The sequence below is a fragment of the Phacochoerus africanus genome, chromosome 11 (assembly GCF_016906955.1).
Source record: "Phacochoerus africanus isolate WHEZ1 chromosome 11, ROS_Pafr_v1, whole genome shotgun sequence".
NCBI lineage: Eukaryota > Metazoa > Chordata > Mammalia > Artiodactyla > Suidae > Phacochoerus > Phacochoerus africanus.
The window spans coordinates 41400152-41417025 of NC_062554.1; the positions used below are offsets into that span (position 1 = coordinate 41400152).

Sequence of the window (16874 nt, forward strand, 5' to 3'; positions counted from 1 at the left end):
AATGACTGTTCTGGGTGATGAGATGTGGCTCATCCATGAGGGGGAAAATCCTTCATGGATGAGTTCATCAGTTAGCTGGTATCAACTGAGGGCCAGTTGGTGCAAAGCCTGGCAGGACAGACAGAGGGGCTGCAGCTGGGGCCCTTAACCTGCAAGGGGCTGTCGGTCTGGCTAAGAGGATGATGTGAGCCCCCAGCAAGGCCGAGTGGGCCCTACCCCTACAAGGTGTGGGGTGTTTATAGGAGGGAGAAACTCCTGGGGCCCAGGTTGATGAGGAACAGCGTCGGGGAGGAGGTTCCTTGGATTTTGATGGGCTCTTTTCTGCTGGGAGGGTCCACATGGAGCTTCATGGTGGGCACTGGACCTGCTTCTCTGGAGGACAGGGACCAAGAGCTTTTGAGAACAAGAGCCAGTTGGCCAGGGGTCTCTTCCCTCCCCCTCTCCTTCTCCTCTTCCTCCTCTTCTGCCCACAGAAAAGGCCTTAAGCCCAGTTTCTCCTGCTGGAGAATCCTCAGAGTTCTAAGGATGGCATGACCTTCCTTGGGCTGCCAATTGAGAAACACCTGCATTAACGATTAAAAGCTGGCCCTTCCGGTGGACCCTCCATGTTGAGCTGCCCACAAAACAAATACGACCTTGAAAGTAGGATTTCAAATTGGATGCAGATCCAGAATATTCATATTTCTCATGTCAGACTAGATAAACCCCCCAATATGTGGTGAGTGTTCAGGCTCCATGAAGCCCACCTTGAGAACACAAAGCATAGGGGGCTGCAGTGTGGTGGGGCTGAGTTCAGAGACTTGGCCACCCTGGAGGGCAGGGAGGAAGGGGGAGGGGGTCCTTAGGCTGAGCCCCCCCCCAGCCCCGCCCACCTTCTCAGACCAACCCCCTCAGTGGGGAACCCCTGTATCTGCTTCTTGGGAAGGTGGAGCGGAAGTCCCTTCAGTTGAACCCTGTCTATGATTCAACCCAACAAAGACATCCCTTCTAGACTTTTCCCTGGTCGTTAACATGCTCGCTCTTCTAATTTTGATTGGAATTCGTTCACTTGCCAGGGAAAAGAAAAAAAAAGTCAGTTCTAAACTTTTCATTAGGTGGTTGGGATAAGAAGTCTTCTGGGGTAGTCGGATTAAACCTCGGCGGCTCTCACTGACTATTACGAGCTAATTGAGCACGGGGAGCTCATTGGCGGCAGCAATGAGCATTTTGCTGGAGTAGTTATGCAAGGCCATGGTCGTTTTCAGTAACAAGGTAACTCCAGGTAAAGAGAGGACTCCCTGGAACTTTTGATTTGCTGGGAATCCTCCTCATTTTATGTCTTCGCTAAGATGAGTCCAGGAGAGACAAAGGCCCAGAGACCAGCTCTTTTGGGAGGTGCAGTCCACTGGGGATTTCTGCCTGCCGGGCCCTAATTGTGCGGTCCCTTTGTTGGGGGCTGATGGGGAAGACCCGGCATATCCGGAAAGAGCTCTGGTGGGCCCGGTTTCCACTGATTGAGATTTGGGGTCCAGAGTCAGAGGCCAGAAGCCTGGGGACAGCTGACCAGGGAGCCAAGAGACTCACAGGCCAGCATCTTCCTTGTTGACACACGTGCGTGCTGAGTGCAGGTGTGACTGCAGGTAACGAGGCCAGAATCACACCCTCTGTCTCAGCGGAGGTCTGTCTGTCCTTTGTGGGTGTGGTGTGGGGCTGCATCAGTAGGGTCTTTTCTGCCCCAGAGGTTTCTTGATGGTGGAGTTTTCTTAGACCTGCTGCCCTCCCTGGCACCACACCCCCAGCCACAGTCACCATCAGAAGGACTAGGCCACCCTCAGGTCCTGGGCTAAGTGGCCTGGCAAGGACCTTTCAGTGCCCTTTGGCAGGGGCCCCAGGGCCTTGCCAAGCTGACCTTGTCCTCTGGGTGGCCCTGCCCGGCCCCTGGCCCACCGCCCACCTGCGTTGAATCATGCCCCTCAGAGGACAGCGTGTAACTGTGCTTCCAGATATAGCCCCTGGCCCCCCAGGGGACAGGCAGGGTCATTGTCACAGAGCTGTCCATCTTCCTGACATCACATACCCCTCCTGGCTTTCTTTCCTCACTTCTCAGCCCTGAATTTAAAAAAAAAAAAAAAAAGAAAGAAAGAAAGAAAGCGCATGGCCCTTCTATTTTTTTCCATTCTCCCTCTCCCTTGTCAGTGTGCAGGACTCTGCCTTCAGCCTCTGGCCTGGATGTCTTCTTCCTCCACCTCACAAGTATAAATTTGTCCCAGTAAGAGGCTGGCTGCAGCAAGGCAGGAATGTGTTGTTTGGTTAAATTGTAAAATTAGCTAGGAAAGTTAATGAGGCATTCCGCCTCTGCCTTCCGAAAGAGCAGGAAGTTTATGAAGGTGCTTTGAGTGCCTTGCCTAGGAAGGAAAGAAGGAGGGGAGGGAGCTGGATGGGAATGGGGAAGAGTCTTGTCCAGGTGAGTTTGTGGCCTCTTAGCCGGGAGGGGCCTGAGAGGTCGGCCCTCAGAGCCTCGCTCAGCCGCTGTGAATCCACAGGCGCTCCCCCTTCATGTGCAAGGACTCTGGGACTGCACAGCTGGCTACGGTTGGCCATTGAAGCGCCAGACTCCTTTTTTGTGGTTGTGCAAGGCTGAAGAGACAAAGACCAAACACTCTGTCTCAGGAGGTGCCCACGGCAGAAGGGAGAAAGGCAACAGTCATGATGGTGGCTGGCATTGACTGAGGGCCGACAGGTGCCTGGTGCTGTGCCGACATTACTCCATGGTCTCATGTGATCCGCTCAAGACCCCTGCGATGCCCCCTACGTTAATGTCCAGTTTATGGATGAGGAAACTGAGTAGACTTGCCCAGACTGAGTTGTAAATGCCTGCTACCCCAGCTCCTGGTCTCCAAGTTGGAGGCAAAGTCGTTTCCGGTTCCGGTCCAGGCTGCCCCCTCCTCCCAGCCCCCAGCCCACGTGGCACACACTGCCTGCTTGCCAGGGCAGACCCTGACGTTTTGGTCTCAAAGGGGCCTGGCGGAGGAGCTGCCAGCAGCCTGCGTTCCGCATTCACCAATTTCTCAGATCCTCTAACGACACCAGACCAACTCTCCGGTTTTCCAGCAGCAATTCAATGTCATTTTAGTTGTCAGATGCACTTTTCATAATGCCTAACACGGGAAGTGGTTACCCCGCCTGGACCTGTTTGCATGAGGTCAGCCAGAAAAGGCGAGGATTTTTTTGGAGGGGCGGGGGGAGGTGGTGGATTTATGCTAAAAAGTGGGCATTAAATGTGACAGGCGATATTGCTGTTTTGAAAAGCGTGGCGTCTCAAGGCTTCTGAATGTTGAGCCTGGAAATGTCAAAGCCGTCGTTGTAATGTAACACCTCAATTATGGTGCAGGGGGGTAAGGAAGAAAGACTCTGAAACCTGCAAGCTTCTTTAGATCCGCAGCCTGAGCCACAATTAAGGTTTCAGAAACACCAAAGGCAAGCCAATGAGTGTCATTTTTAACCAGTTTGAACATTTTACTACTTCCTAACATCAGAAGCACCCAGGCTGGAGAGCCTGCTTCTTGTCCTCAATAAAGTGATTAAGCTGAATGGGTGTTGGGGAGTATTATTAGGCTGAGAAGTGCTAAAAATAGAAATGCTCTGTTTTCTGAAAGCCACAGCAGGCCCGGGCAGACTGGCAGCCTGGAGGTGCCACCGAGGGGCCTGGGGAAGGGGAGAGAGGGTGGCAGTCTCCAGGGCCCCAGGTCTGAGATGGGGTGTTGGGTGTTGTGATGGGGGAGCCTGGTGATGGGCCTCTTTCCCGACTGTCATCAAGAAGAGGGTGACAGTGGAAGCTGTGGATTGGCTGCTTCTGTCTTGGTTTTGCAGAACCCTCCAGGGTATGCGCGCGCGCACGCATGTGTATTAATGAATTTAAAGTAACTGACAGTGCTGGAGTCTAGGATGGACACCTTGGCCTAAAATTTACATAGTCAGCCCTAAACCTAATTGGATTTACCTGCTGTTCTTGGAGGGAGGAGGGAGGGATCCAATTTGGGCAGTGAGTAAAGGGCAGATTACAAGGGACACATGCAGAGAGAGCTGGGGAAGGGGAGCCTCAGAGTCGAGCCCACGTGTCTGCTGTGTGGATCCTGGACTAACTCGGATGCTCAGGAAGGGTGGAAGAAAGGGACTTTTTGGTGAACTGAAGGTCAACCAAAGCCTTGTCTATTTCATTCTTTGTAGTTTGCTGCCATTCATCAATATGAGAGGCCACTTTTCTACTTTAAGTGAATACAATTGATTGTTTTTAGAATATCTTGCTTGCTTAGAAGTCAGAAGGAGAATGCCCAGGAAGGGAGCCAATTGTGGAAGGATATTCCCAACTGTGGTTTTATTGTAAGTCAGTCTTTTTTCCCTTCTTTGGAAACTTTTTTGTAAATTTTTTTTTCTTGATAAGGCCGCTCGTGGGACGTATGGAAGTTCCCAGGCTAGGGGTCAAATGGGATCCCCAACTGCCGGCCTGTGCCACAGCCATGGCAGCACCAAATCGAAGCTGCCTCTCCGACCTGCGCTGCAGCTTGCAGCAACGTGGGACCTTTAACCCACCGAGCGAGGCCAAGCGTCAAACCTGTGTCCTCATAGACACTATGTTAGGTTCTTAGCCCTCTGAGCCACAATGGAACTCTTTTTTAAAAATTTTTTTTGGCCACGCTTGTGGCATGCTGAAGTTCCTGAGCCAGGGGATTGAACCTGAGCCACGGCAGTGACCATACTGAATCCTTAATTGCTAGGCCACCAGGAGCTTCTCTAAATCTGAAGATTGGTGGTACCATTTCTTCTGTCAAGCCCACCACATTTTCATGTCATGGACTCATTCGTCCCCCAACAGCTTTAGGGGGCTGGGAACATGATGTCCATTTTACAGATGGAGAAATGGAGGTTGAGTAATACGTCAAAGTCCACAACAGAGCTTTGCTCTGGCACTGCTGTCCCCAGTCCAGGCGCTTTCTGATGGACAGTGGTGATGCATTTCTGGAACAAGAGGGGAGGGTTGTTTTTTAGACGAGAAAGAATGAGCTGAGGAGGTGGCCTCAGAGCTTGTGGGAAGGGTCCCCTATGTCCAGGGGTGAGCCAGGGTGTCAGGAACCGCAGAGGCCTCTAGCACCCTGCCTCTGGGACCTTTTCCTGCTCCCCTTCATATGAACTTCCTCCTTCCTCCTCTTTAACCTCTTAGAGAGTTAAAGGCCCTTGAACTTTGGTTAGGTGGGCTTCCCATGCTGCAGTTCTGATTGAGTTTGTTTCTTTTTCTTTATACGGATTGGCTATGAGACCTTGGACCTTGGACCAATGAACTAAGCTTTTCGAACCTGTATTTTCACCTGTATAAAATGAGGATGCTCCTAGGATTGACGGCAGGGTTAAATGGTATATGGCACGTAAAGTAATTAGTATGGTGCTTTCTTTATGATAAACATCCAGCGACTGTTAGTTATCAATGTCCTGTAACTACTCTCAGTGCTGCGGCAGCAGGGGCGTCATTGCTCCTCCTTGCAGAGCAGCCTTGTGGGGTCCCCAGCACCCTGGAAAGGGAGGAGTTAGGGAGTAGCTGCCAGGTGCCAGTTCCCGTTGCTGGGCGCCTGCATGTGCTTCATTTCAGTGCAAATGCAAACCACGCAAACCTCCTAAGAAGCTTGTGGTCCTGTTTCTGACTGAGTGGTGCCCCCTGCAGTTGTGCAACTTCAAAGACCCGCCTGTAGGACAAGAGGGGCATATCAGTACCTCTTCAGCAGACGAGGAAGCCAAGGCTCAAAGAGGCTAGACTGCTTCTGCTCTTCATGTAGCTGGTGCGCACCTGAGCTGGAAACTGTTGCCATCAAAGCCGGGGAAGAGACTTGAGGGTGACTGAATCCTGCCTCCTCCTGGCAGCCCAGCTGGATGTCTGGGATGGCTGTGCCATGGCTTCCTGGTGGGCCTCTCAGGCGAAGAGACGCTCCTGTTTGCAGGATGCTTACAGGTCACAGCCAAGGGGACAGTCAACAGGTGCTTGTATGCAGAGCCCTGCCTGCTGGTTTCTTGGAGGGGGCTGGGGTTCTCACACTGTGACAGCATCTGAAGCCCTCTGAGATGCTTCGTTTCTTGTCAGGTGTTGCAGTATGATGACCGAAGGAGATTTTAACTTAAAAACAAAGTACACACCATGGTCGCGAGCGGAATTGGAGAGAGTTGCTTGGAGGAGGGCAGGAGAGCAAGGGATTCTGCGAAGAGCGAGGATGAGGGAATTTGCTCTGTGAGGGTGTCAAAGAGCCCCCGTGTTGTGAGACATGGGGGAGGGGGGTCCTGCCAGGAGCAAGGAGGGGCCAGGATGCAGGTGGGGCTGAGCAAGGCTGCCCTCTCTTTTCTGTGAAAACACCTCAAGGGAAGATTTCATTAGAGGGAGTTTCAGGGGATGTTGGAGGACCGGGGTGGGGGTGGGGTGCAGGCAGCAGCTTGTGGTTTTGTGGGTGGTCGGGGTGTTGCTTCTGGCCGTACCCCCTGGAGGGGCCTGGCTTTGCTTTCCTTCCTGTCCAGCAGTTCCCCTGACCCTTCCCTGGGAAGAAGCCCTCCCTGCCAGATTTTGGGTGAGGTCCTAGACCGGGAACTCGGGAGGTGCTTCTGTAGAAGGTAATTGAAGTTGAGAGGAAGATGCCCAAGGCTCAGGTCATGAAAAGTGCTTTGAGGCTGCTGGATGCCAGCAGAAAGCTCTCTTTCCATCATGAACTTCCCACCTGAGAATCCCCAGGTGGGGACCAGGGAGGGAGACAATCGTTGGTGACCGAGGATTGAGGGGATGTCCTGTAAAATCATGGTGGAACCCCCTCCCCCGGGGTTCTTCTGGCCTTTTTGCCTGGTCTTTACAAGTGCCAAGACGGCAGGGCTACCTCTCTCAAGAAGATCGAAACTGGGAACACACCCGAAAGCTCCAGTGTTCCCTGGAACTCGGGGGTCAGCCTCTGCCTCGGCCTCGCTGGCTCCACCAGCTCTGTCTGGCTAATGATTCTCTCAGTGTCTGGACTCTCTGTCCTACTTTTACTGCCTGATGGAGCAAGGTCTTCCCCTAGGGGAGGAATCCCCTGGCTGAACCAGGGAACCCAGCCTGGACTGACCCAGCCAGCACCCTCCCATCGCCAAGGGTTGTAAGCCCTTAAGCCTTCTTACAGCCACATCTTGCCTTCTTAGCCATGTGCTTCCAGCTTCTCCAGCAACACCCATTCATTTGTTCCTTCTCCCTTAGCTCTCAACTTAAAACTTGTCATTTATAGACGGAGAGATGGAGTGACTCACCCAAGGCCACACAGCTCTGGCAGGGACTGTTAGGACTCTGAGTCCACTTTTCTTTGTGCTGCTGCAGGGAAGCTGGGGTGCCCCTGGGGTTCAAGCAGAACCTGCCTGGAGCCATTTATCCACCTACCTCATCTGAAGGTGTCCCTTCTCTTGCTCCAAATGGCTGAAGACTGTGCATTCAAGAGCCCCAGAGAAGGCAGTATCTTGCCTCTCTGGGCCCCTTACTCATTGCAGGTGGACCTTCCTCCAGGAACTGTGGGGCTGGAGTATTATGAGTTGGAGTTCCTGAGGGCTCAGACCAACAGCTATTCCCCTGGAGCCCATTAACTTGATGAAGTGAAATTATTCCATAATCATAATAACTATTCTGGCACTTCCCACGTACCTAGTACTTCATATAGGTTCTTGTTTAAACTGTCTTTTGAGAATGGATAACCTGCTTTTAAGGCGGGAAGTAAGGCTGCAAAGTTGATGCCAGGACCATACCACCGATGAATGGCAGAACCCCAAAGCCCTGTCTGCCCACTGGCCACTGGCGGGCTTTACCTCGGGGAGATCGCTAAGTTGGCATGATGTGTCTGGAAGGAATTCTGCTCCATCACAATAGGGGCTGACATTCCTCTGGTCAGAGAGGTTTTTGTGCCTCTGCATCAGTTCCCACCATACCTTGATCAGCCAGTTGGGGAGGTTGTTGGGGGGGAAGAAATGGGTTAAAGATAAGGCGAGCTCCCAGATCAGTGCTCTTCAATTTTAGGAAGATTTCTATGCTGTTGTTTTCACTGCAACAGACTTGCCATCCTACTTGTATCTTAATTAAAATAATCCACCTTAGATTGGTTTGTATTCATCTCAGTAGGAGGACAATATTGGCGTCAAAACTTGGCCATGAGGGTTGGGATCTTCTCTCGGTGGAGGTGATCGGGCAATAATGCCTTTACCTGTGCATTGTTGGTTTGTATGGAGTCTTTTGGGGGTACACCACCCTCAGGGGCATTTGCCTTTATCTTCCTCTCCCCAGACCAAGTCTGCTGAAGACTTGTTCAAAATGGGCGTCTCCTCTTTTCTTTATTCTCTTTGTGTTTGGGCTTGGGGGGCAAGAGTATTTTAATGTTACATGTTTGTTGCATGCATTTGATGTCTGTGTGGGTCTCAGACATTGACACAGGGGAGGAAGTCATGGTAATAATGAGACGTTCGTGATAACTGGCTTTTAAGGAGCAGTTAAGGCGGTGGTAGAGACCTTACATATTACTATTTAAATGAATCATCACTCAATCCTGTGAAGCAGATGCTCGGTTTTCCAGGTGAAGAAATAGGTCCAGAACAGATTGTTGCTTACCTGGGGTGGAGCTAGAAATGGTAGAGCCCAGGACTTGAACCTATGTTTGGTTGATTCCAGAGCGAGGGTTCTATCTACTGGGCTGTGTATATTGAGCATGCGTGTTTGTACTGGCCATGGACTGTGTTTCTAAGCCTGTTGGGTTTCCTGCTGGTGCTAAAAGTGGTAACAAAGGAGCTTTCTGAGCCTCTCTGAGCTGAGAACTGAGTGGCAGGGATAAAGGGGCAAGGTGGACCTCTGTGTTCTTGGTGGAACCTGAGATCAGGATGACAGGATCCCAGTGAAAGCCAAGGGCACCAGGGCATCTCCTAGTCTTATGACGTCCTTCAGGCAGGGGTAAGAACTGGTGGGGAGCTGACTTCCAGAGATGGGAAAAGCCCCCAGTTCCCAGTCATTTCATGCCCTCTCACCTGGTCAGGGAGACTGTCCCGGTGGCTTTGTCAGTCCTGCCTTTGATGGAGGTCCCATGTCATTAGTTCGTCCCCCCCACCCCCGAGGCGGGGCCCCGAGGACCTTTCTCCTACTCCGTTGCCACGGAGCACTACCCTTGAACCATATCCTGAGCCAATCAATAGGGCTGGTTGTTTTCCATGCAGCCCACACCTGCCCACCTGCTCTGGCTCTTCCCTCTCCCCTGAATGTGTGTACCTTCCAGAGATGCTGCTTCTGTATCAGTTTTTGTTTTGTTGATAAAGGCGAAAGAGCAGGAGAGAGAAAGAGAGAGAGAGAAAGAAAGCTCGAGAGAGAGCAGGCTTGAAGCTCCTCTCAGGGAGTACACATCTCCTTGAGTGAAAGAACACGCAGTGCTGGCCTTTGGAATTGGCAGCCAGTGTACTGTTCTCTGTCAGATAAGAGGTACTGTAAATAAAACTGTACACCATGGGCCGTTGTAAAATGCCCGGCGTCTGTACTCATTGTTCTGACAGCTTATGCTTTTTTGGGTCTGCTGTTTTGGTACGCTGTGTACTTCCTTATGTAAGCAGGCATGCATATCTCATCAGAACAGTCAAGATGTTTATTTTAAAATCTCAAGGAATTAAAAGAAGAAGGACGCAGTACTCAACATTAGGTGCTGGCAAACGTTAGCTGCTGTTCCTTCAATGGTTCCTTTTTCTCTCCCCCCGCCCTTCTTATTAGCACGGGGGTGGGAGAGGGAGGGTTTTTTCTTTCTTTCTTTTTTTTTCCTCTCTCATTGGCTTCTGCCTTATTTACTTCAGAGAGGCTCCAGCCCATATTTGACTGGGTTCAGTATCTTCTGCTCCCCTTCCTATATGCTTGGGACCCCCAACCCCATTTCTGGGCAGGAAGGCTCTGTACTTGGCCAAGGGGCAGAGGCCAGAGGTCGGGGCAGAGGAGAGGACAGCTGCGGGGAACCTGCCCGCCGTGCGTCTGCTGGATTTCGGCTCTGTTGTTGTTGGAATGCTGGGCATTGATAGAAAGATTTATGGGTTTGAAAGTGCTTTTCTGGCATGCCTGTCCTTTGATTCCTGCGAGTTGGGGTGATCTTTAGCCCAGAGGGAAGTGGCTCCCACTCACGGAGGCCTTAGACTGGCTCCAGCCTCCATGTGGGCTATGGCGACTGCCTCCTTTCTTCTCACCCAACCTGAACCTGCTGTGAACCCTCCTCCTTCCTCTGGCCCCCTCCCCTTTCTGGGGGCATTGGGAAGCCAGGGAGAAAGACCAAGGGGTCTGGAAAATTCAGCATGGTCCATCCTATCCCCCACCCTCCAGCCCAGGGCAGCTTCCCCGGGAGACTGGCAGGGGTGAGAGTGTCTGTCTGTGTGTCCGTCTGTCTGTCTCACCCTTACTCGCAGATAAACCAGTGCCTGGCCTGGGAGCAGGATCCTCAGCAGCATCTCTGCAGCCCGAGGAGGGTCCAGTCCAGACAACAGGAGGCTCCTGAGCATGCTGGAGGGAGGGCGGGAGGGCTTGCTCATTTGCTGCAGGGCCTTGGGGCCTGGAAGGCCGGGCGGGGAGCAGAGGGGCATCTTGCTGCAGAGGAAGCAGACACCTCCACTTCCTAACCTGGCCCTCCCTTTTCTCCCAAACTGCCAGAGTTCCAGCCAGAGATCATGCCCCTGAGTTTTGAAGAAGGGACAGCAGAGAACCCAGAGCGAGTAGAATAAGGACTCTGCCACCCCCTAGGGGACAGCCTGGCAGTGCCCTGATGGCTGCTGCCCTCTTCCTGGGCCAGTTCTGCACCTGGGCACCTGCCTGAGGGTTTCTTTATCTATCAGGCAGTCAGTAAGCACAGAGTGTGCCTCTGGTGGAGCACTGGAGATGGAGTAGGGGCCAAGCCCGGTGCCACCCTGCTCTCATGGAGCTTGCAGTCAGCTGGGGAGACTGAAAAGAGGGAAGGAATCCAGCAGGTGGCACAGGGCCCAAGAACAGGGCCCCGGGTCTGGTCGGAGGAGGGTGTAAAGGCTTGGGTCCGGGGGGAGGGGGCGCAAGATATGAAGAGATGCTAATACCGATATGCTGTCCTGAGACAGACTTTCCTTCTTCTTCAGCAAGACAAAGTCGCTCACCTTTAAATTAGCAGGACTGGTGTGTGTGTGTGTGTGTGTGTGTGTGTGTGTGTGATTATAGTGAAATATGTCTTTACGACTGTGAGACTCACTTTACGCAAGATAAATGGCCCCCAAATAACTGGCCATTGAATTTCAGTAAAATCAATCATACTTTGCACAAAGGAGTTCTTTAAAGGAGCCCTGGCCCCGGGCCTGGCTGTGACGATGGTAGCTGTCACTGACCGGTTCTGTGGATCTGCCCTCAGACACGGGGCTGGGCACCTTCCCCACCTTGTCCCAACCCAGGGAGGGACCTTCTCTTGCTGTTCCTATTTTGTTCCCGTTTTACACACAGAACAGCAGGCTCACTGAGTTGAGGCCACTTGCTGAGGGTCACAAGCCGAGTCTGTGACCTACACCACAGCTCACAGCAATACCAGATCCTTAAGCCACTGAGCAAGGTCAGGGATCCAACTTGCAACCTCATGGTTCCTAGTCAGATTCTTTTCTGCTGCACCAGAATGGGAACTTCTTAACAAGAATTTTGTATTCATTAATATCCATTATTGGGAGTTCCGGTTGTGGCACAGAGGAAGCGAATCCGACTAATATCCACTGGTTTGCGGGTTTGATCCCTGGCCTAGCTCAGTGGTTCAGGGATCCGCTGTTGCTGTGAGCTGTTGCGATATAAGTCGCAGATGTGGCTTGCATCCCACGTGACTGTGGCTGGGGCATAGGCTGGCAGCTGCAACTCTGGTTTGACCCATATGCCATGGGTGTGGCCCTAAAAACAGAACAAAACAAAAAATCCGTTATCTCATTTGATCCTCACAGCTTCAAGTGAGGCAGACAGATCCGATCCGATCGTTCCCATTGTACAGATGGGTTCACAGGTACCTTGAGGTGTGATGACATGTGTGATGTCCACAGCCGGGGACAGCTGAGCCAGGCCTGGCACCCAGTGCCCCCCGACTCTGGATCTTGCCGTGACCTCCTCTGGTTCCCTGGGACCTGTAACTGCTGGGGAGGGGAGCAGGGGGTAACATACTTTATCGTCTTGTGGTTCTGCCTCTCTGTTGTTTCCTTTCTCTCCCTGCCATCCAGACCCCCGCTCTCCCTCTCCCCGCACTGACCCCATTCCAGCCGGCGGCCTCCTAGCTCTTGCTTTGCCCGGGATGAGCTTCCTTAGAGGGCGGTCTCGCCTTCTGCAGTTCTCCCTCCGATGCCCGCTCATCCCATGTCAAATAACCTTCTCTGTCCCTCTTCACTTGGCTCGTTCTCCCATTCTCTCCGGTCACCACCCATTTTGTATTTACTTGACTTAAAACCATTCTTTCCCCTCTGGAACATAAGCTCCCGAGGACAGGGATTTGTCTCTTGTGTCCACTTGCTGTAAACCTGCTCTTGGCACCTCCTTAACAAACATGCAGAAAACATCCCCCGTGTGCAGGAAGAAGATGGCCTGGCCTTCTTCCCACGCCAGGCTGAGCCCCGGGAAATACCGTGGCGGAGGAATGCTGCCGACACGTCCATAGGTGCCTGTTGTGTCCCACTGGCGTGACCTCCTGCCTCGCCCCCACCCCCTCGCACCGAGGCTTTATAAATGTATTAGTGGCTGAATGATGTCACCGTAATGCGTTTTGGGAAGAGCCATGTGGTTTACGCACACTTGAGTTGCTCTGAATGCAAACCTGACATCATACCGAAGGCAGCAGGGAACAACGTATGCACAGTAAACAGGCAGAGACTGTCTTATTGATTAACAGATGAGGCCTCTATTATCGATCAAAGCTTGGCGAGGAAATTTATCACTTTTAATTTCAGGGCTGCCAAATATTTCTGCCTCTGAGCCAGCCATTACAGAGACAATTTAAAGGCACACGCCTCCCTGGGAGAGGGGGGTGTCTGCCTCTCTCTGCTGGGCCCCCGGGTTCTGGGTCCTGGCACTGCCCATCCTGGCTGTTGAGGCTTGGGGTTTGGGGGTGTCTGGGTGGGGGTGGGGAGTGTCGAGGCTTCGTGAATGGGGGCTGGTCTGGGAGCCCATGTCCATGGGATCCTCGTGTGTGTGTGTGTTGGGGGGGTGTTGTCACTCACAGTCAGTGAGGACAGGAGGCTTTCACACACTCAGCTCAGTTTCGTGACTTCAGCAAGGCAGGGGTGGGGAGGGGGGAACTTGAGGTCAGCCAGATGTGGTCAGGCCTGGGCCCAGCCGGCAACCTTGCCGAGATCATGTGTGCTAATCTGTTTTATCTTCATCAGAGCTCATGTGACGGCACACATCCGGCCTTTGATTTCCTACCTGCCCTCTTTCCTTGCTCCTGCTTCTCAGTCATTAAGGCAGATGCTCCTGCGGCCGCAAGGATGGCTGTTTTCTAAGAATCCTCTTCACCACAGCCCTTTGAGGCTGCAGCCTGAGCAGGCTCCTCACCCAGCGGCTGGGCTCCAGGCCGATGGCAGGGGTGATGGCAAGTCCACAGTGCCCTCCCCTTTCCAGCCCCTCCTCAGGCCTCCCTGCCTCCTTCCTTTTCAGGGAGCCTTGAGAGCTGGTAGGACCCAAGAGAGAAACACAGTTAAAATCGGATCCCTCCTGGGTCCTCAGAAAATCATTGTTGGCTAATGATTTGGGACTGGGGGAGTTTCTCATTGTGAGGGGCTGTCAGTGGCTCCACCCCCACTTCCCACCTGGCCCGCTCCGCCCCAGTACTGCTGCATCACCAGTATCCATGGCTGGAAAGGGGCCCGGCTGCTTCCTCTGTGAACACCCATGCTGACTGCTTTGCCGTCAAGTTCCCTGGCTCTTTCTTGAAGCTCTAGAAGTCTCTTACAGATCCTTGGCCCTGGGACGCCCTGAAGCTTGGAGGGACACCCAGAGGGGATTGTGGGATTCTCTGTGCCTCGAGGTGAAATTCAACTCTAGCTACCTAAGACAAATGACAATATTTATTTATTTTTTGCTTTTTAGGGCTGAACCCCCAGCATAGGGAAGTTCCCAGGCTAGGGATCAAATCAGAGCTGCAGCTACCGGCCTATGCCACAGCCACAGCAACGCCAGATCCAAGCAGTGTCTGCCGCTTACACTGCAGTTCATGGCAACACTGGATCCTTAATTTACTGAGCGAGGCCAGGGATGGAACCTGCATCCTCATGGATACTAGCCAGGTTTGTAATCCGCTGAGCCACAGTGGGAACTCCTGACAATATTTATTTTTAAGGCTCTTAGGGAAAAGTAATTTCATATCTTTCCTGGGACACTCTATCATTCATTTAGTCAGTCAGCTGCTGTTTATTGAGCATCCAATAGAAGGTATATCTTGCTCCTCATTAGGAATATAGACAAGGCCAATGCCCTCGGTGTTTAGTGGTGTTTAATCTAAGTCTATACTGGTACGACTTGTATTCTGAGTGCTGGTTCTTAACGTGCCAGATATTCCAAGGCAAGGATTTTAAATCTATTAAAAAGTAGTGGAGAGTTCCTGTTGTGGTGCCACGGAATCAGCAGCCTTTTTAGAGCGCTGGGACTCGGGTTCAATACCCGGCCCAGCACAGTGGGTTAAAGATCATGGGTTAAAGATCAAGTGTTACCACAACTGCAGCTGATCCCTGGCCCAGGAACTTCATATGCCGAGCAGCTGCCCAAAAAGAAAAAAAAAAAACGAAAAATACAAAGTAGTGGAACCATTTTTTCCAAATAGAACTTTAGACAAAACCTTGCGGTATATGAGAGATGAAGTGGATTTTTTTTGGGGGGGGAGAGAGGGAGTCCAGAGCTCACCTTCCTATTCGTGAAGAGTCTTTGCAGATGGAACCGTAGGGAGGCTGAAGGGTGCGGAGACGAAGAGCAAAGCCTCTGAAGTCAGGCTGCCTCCTTCTGAATCCACCTCTGTAGTTACCCACCGTGTGATGCTGGGCAAGTGACTTAACCCCTCGGGGCTTGAGTTGTCTCATCTGCTAAATGGGAGTAATCACACTATGCCCTTCAAAAGGTTGTTAGGATGCAATGAAATGATATATCTTAAATATTTAGCCTGATGCCTGGTATTTACTAAAGCCTCAGGATATCTGAGATAATTTGGAAATCACACTACACTACTTTCTACTATAAATCTGTGGAAGAAATAGCTCTGCGACTTATGAGACTATAATACAAAACTCAGACACAGGCACACTAAGGAAGCCCTCACAATAGCCAAGACATGGAAGCAACATAAATGCCCATCGACAGAGGAGTGGATAAAAGAAGATGCAGTACATGCGTACAATGGAATATTCTGTTAGCCATAAAAAAGAACAAAATAATGCCATTTGCAGCAACATGGAGGGACCTAGAAGTTATCATACTAAGTGAAGTTAGACAGTGAAAGACAAACATCATATGTATCACATATGCAGACTCTAAAAAAAAGGATCCAAATGAACTTATTTGCAGAACAGAAACATACTCACAGACTTTGAAAACAATTTATGGTTACCAAAGGAGACAGGTTGAGGAGGAAGGGACTGGGGGTTTGGGATTGGCATATGCACACTGAGGTATATCGAATGACTGGGCAACAGGGACTTGCTGTATAGAACAGGGAACTCTACCCAATGTTCTGCGATAATCCATATGGGAAAAGAATGGATGTGTGTATATATGACTGAATCATTTTGTTGTACAGCGTAAATTATCACAATGTTGCAAATAAGCTATACTTCTGTAAAACTAAAAACAAAACAAAACAAAAGCATGAGTGTACCCACTGTGGTGCAACAGGATCCGTGGCATCTGGGGAGTTCTGGGGCATAGGTTCAATCCCTGGTCCAGCGCAGTGGATTAGGGATCCGGTCTTGCCACAGCTGTGCGTGGGTTGCAGCTCTGGTGGCCAAAAACTTTTAAAAAAATAAAAAAGAAGAAGCAGCAGCACTTAGATGTGTTGAAAGGAACAAAGTGCAGCAGCGGCTTGGAAATGGCAGAGCCGGGGGAGCGGGGCTTGGCGCACGTACACTCCACTCATGGAAATAGGCAAGGACTGGAATGGACGAGAATGAGGCCGGGCATTGCCCAGGTGCAGAGACCCCTGGAGGGGTGAGCATCGCCCAGAGAGGGCCAGGGAGGACGACTCCTGATGGAGCTGGACGGCTTCCTGGGTCAGGTTGTGGAAGGCCTGGAAGCCAAGGAGAAGAATTTAGAATCAGTGCAAACCAGGAGCCGTTGTGTCTTTTTGAACAAGGAAGTATGAAGAATTAGTGGTCTTCAGACCACTGCCTCTGTAGGGTGGGTCAGAGGGCAGCCCCCCTTGAGTCATCCAGGGCTTTGGGCACAATCCAGCAAGGGCCCTGGGTAGGGGCCGTGATTATGGACAACATGCAGTGGAAGAGATGCATCTCGAAGGCATTCTGAGAGAAAGCTACCAAGGCTTGCGACAGGTGCTCCCGATGAGAAAAAAGAGACCTGAAGACTGTTAGTAACAGAAAGTCCTGTTCATCTTCACATCCTGACACTGTCGCTTTGAAGCTTGTCAATAATGGTTCCAAGAAAGTTGATCAGATTGAATTGCACGGAATTGATTGTGTTTATTCCACAAATATGTACAGTAATAGGTTCCCACAGGGAGTCAGGCGGATGCGGCAGTGCTGAGAGGACACATGCCCTCCCTCAGGGAGCTGGTGATGGGTCCGCGGGCATTTAGGAGGCAGCCTGGTGAGGCTGTGACCTGGACCGTCCAGGGTGCAGTGGGCGCAGAGGGAAGGGCTGCCTCACC

At 51.7% G+C, this 16874-nt stretch overlaps 1 protein-coding gene across 5 annotated transcripts in view; it reads left to right on the forward strand.

Annotated features, from left to right (window-relative positions):
* ZBTB16 (zinc finger and BTB domain containing 16) overlaps nt 1-16874 on the forward strand; it is a 200833-nt gene that overhangs the window by 112533 nt on the left and 71426 nt on the right. The window lies entirely within an intron of this gene.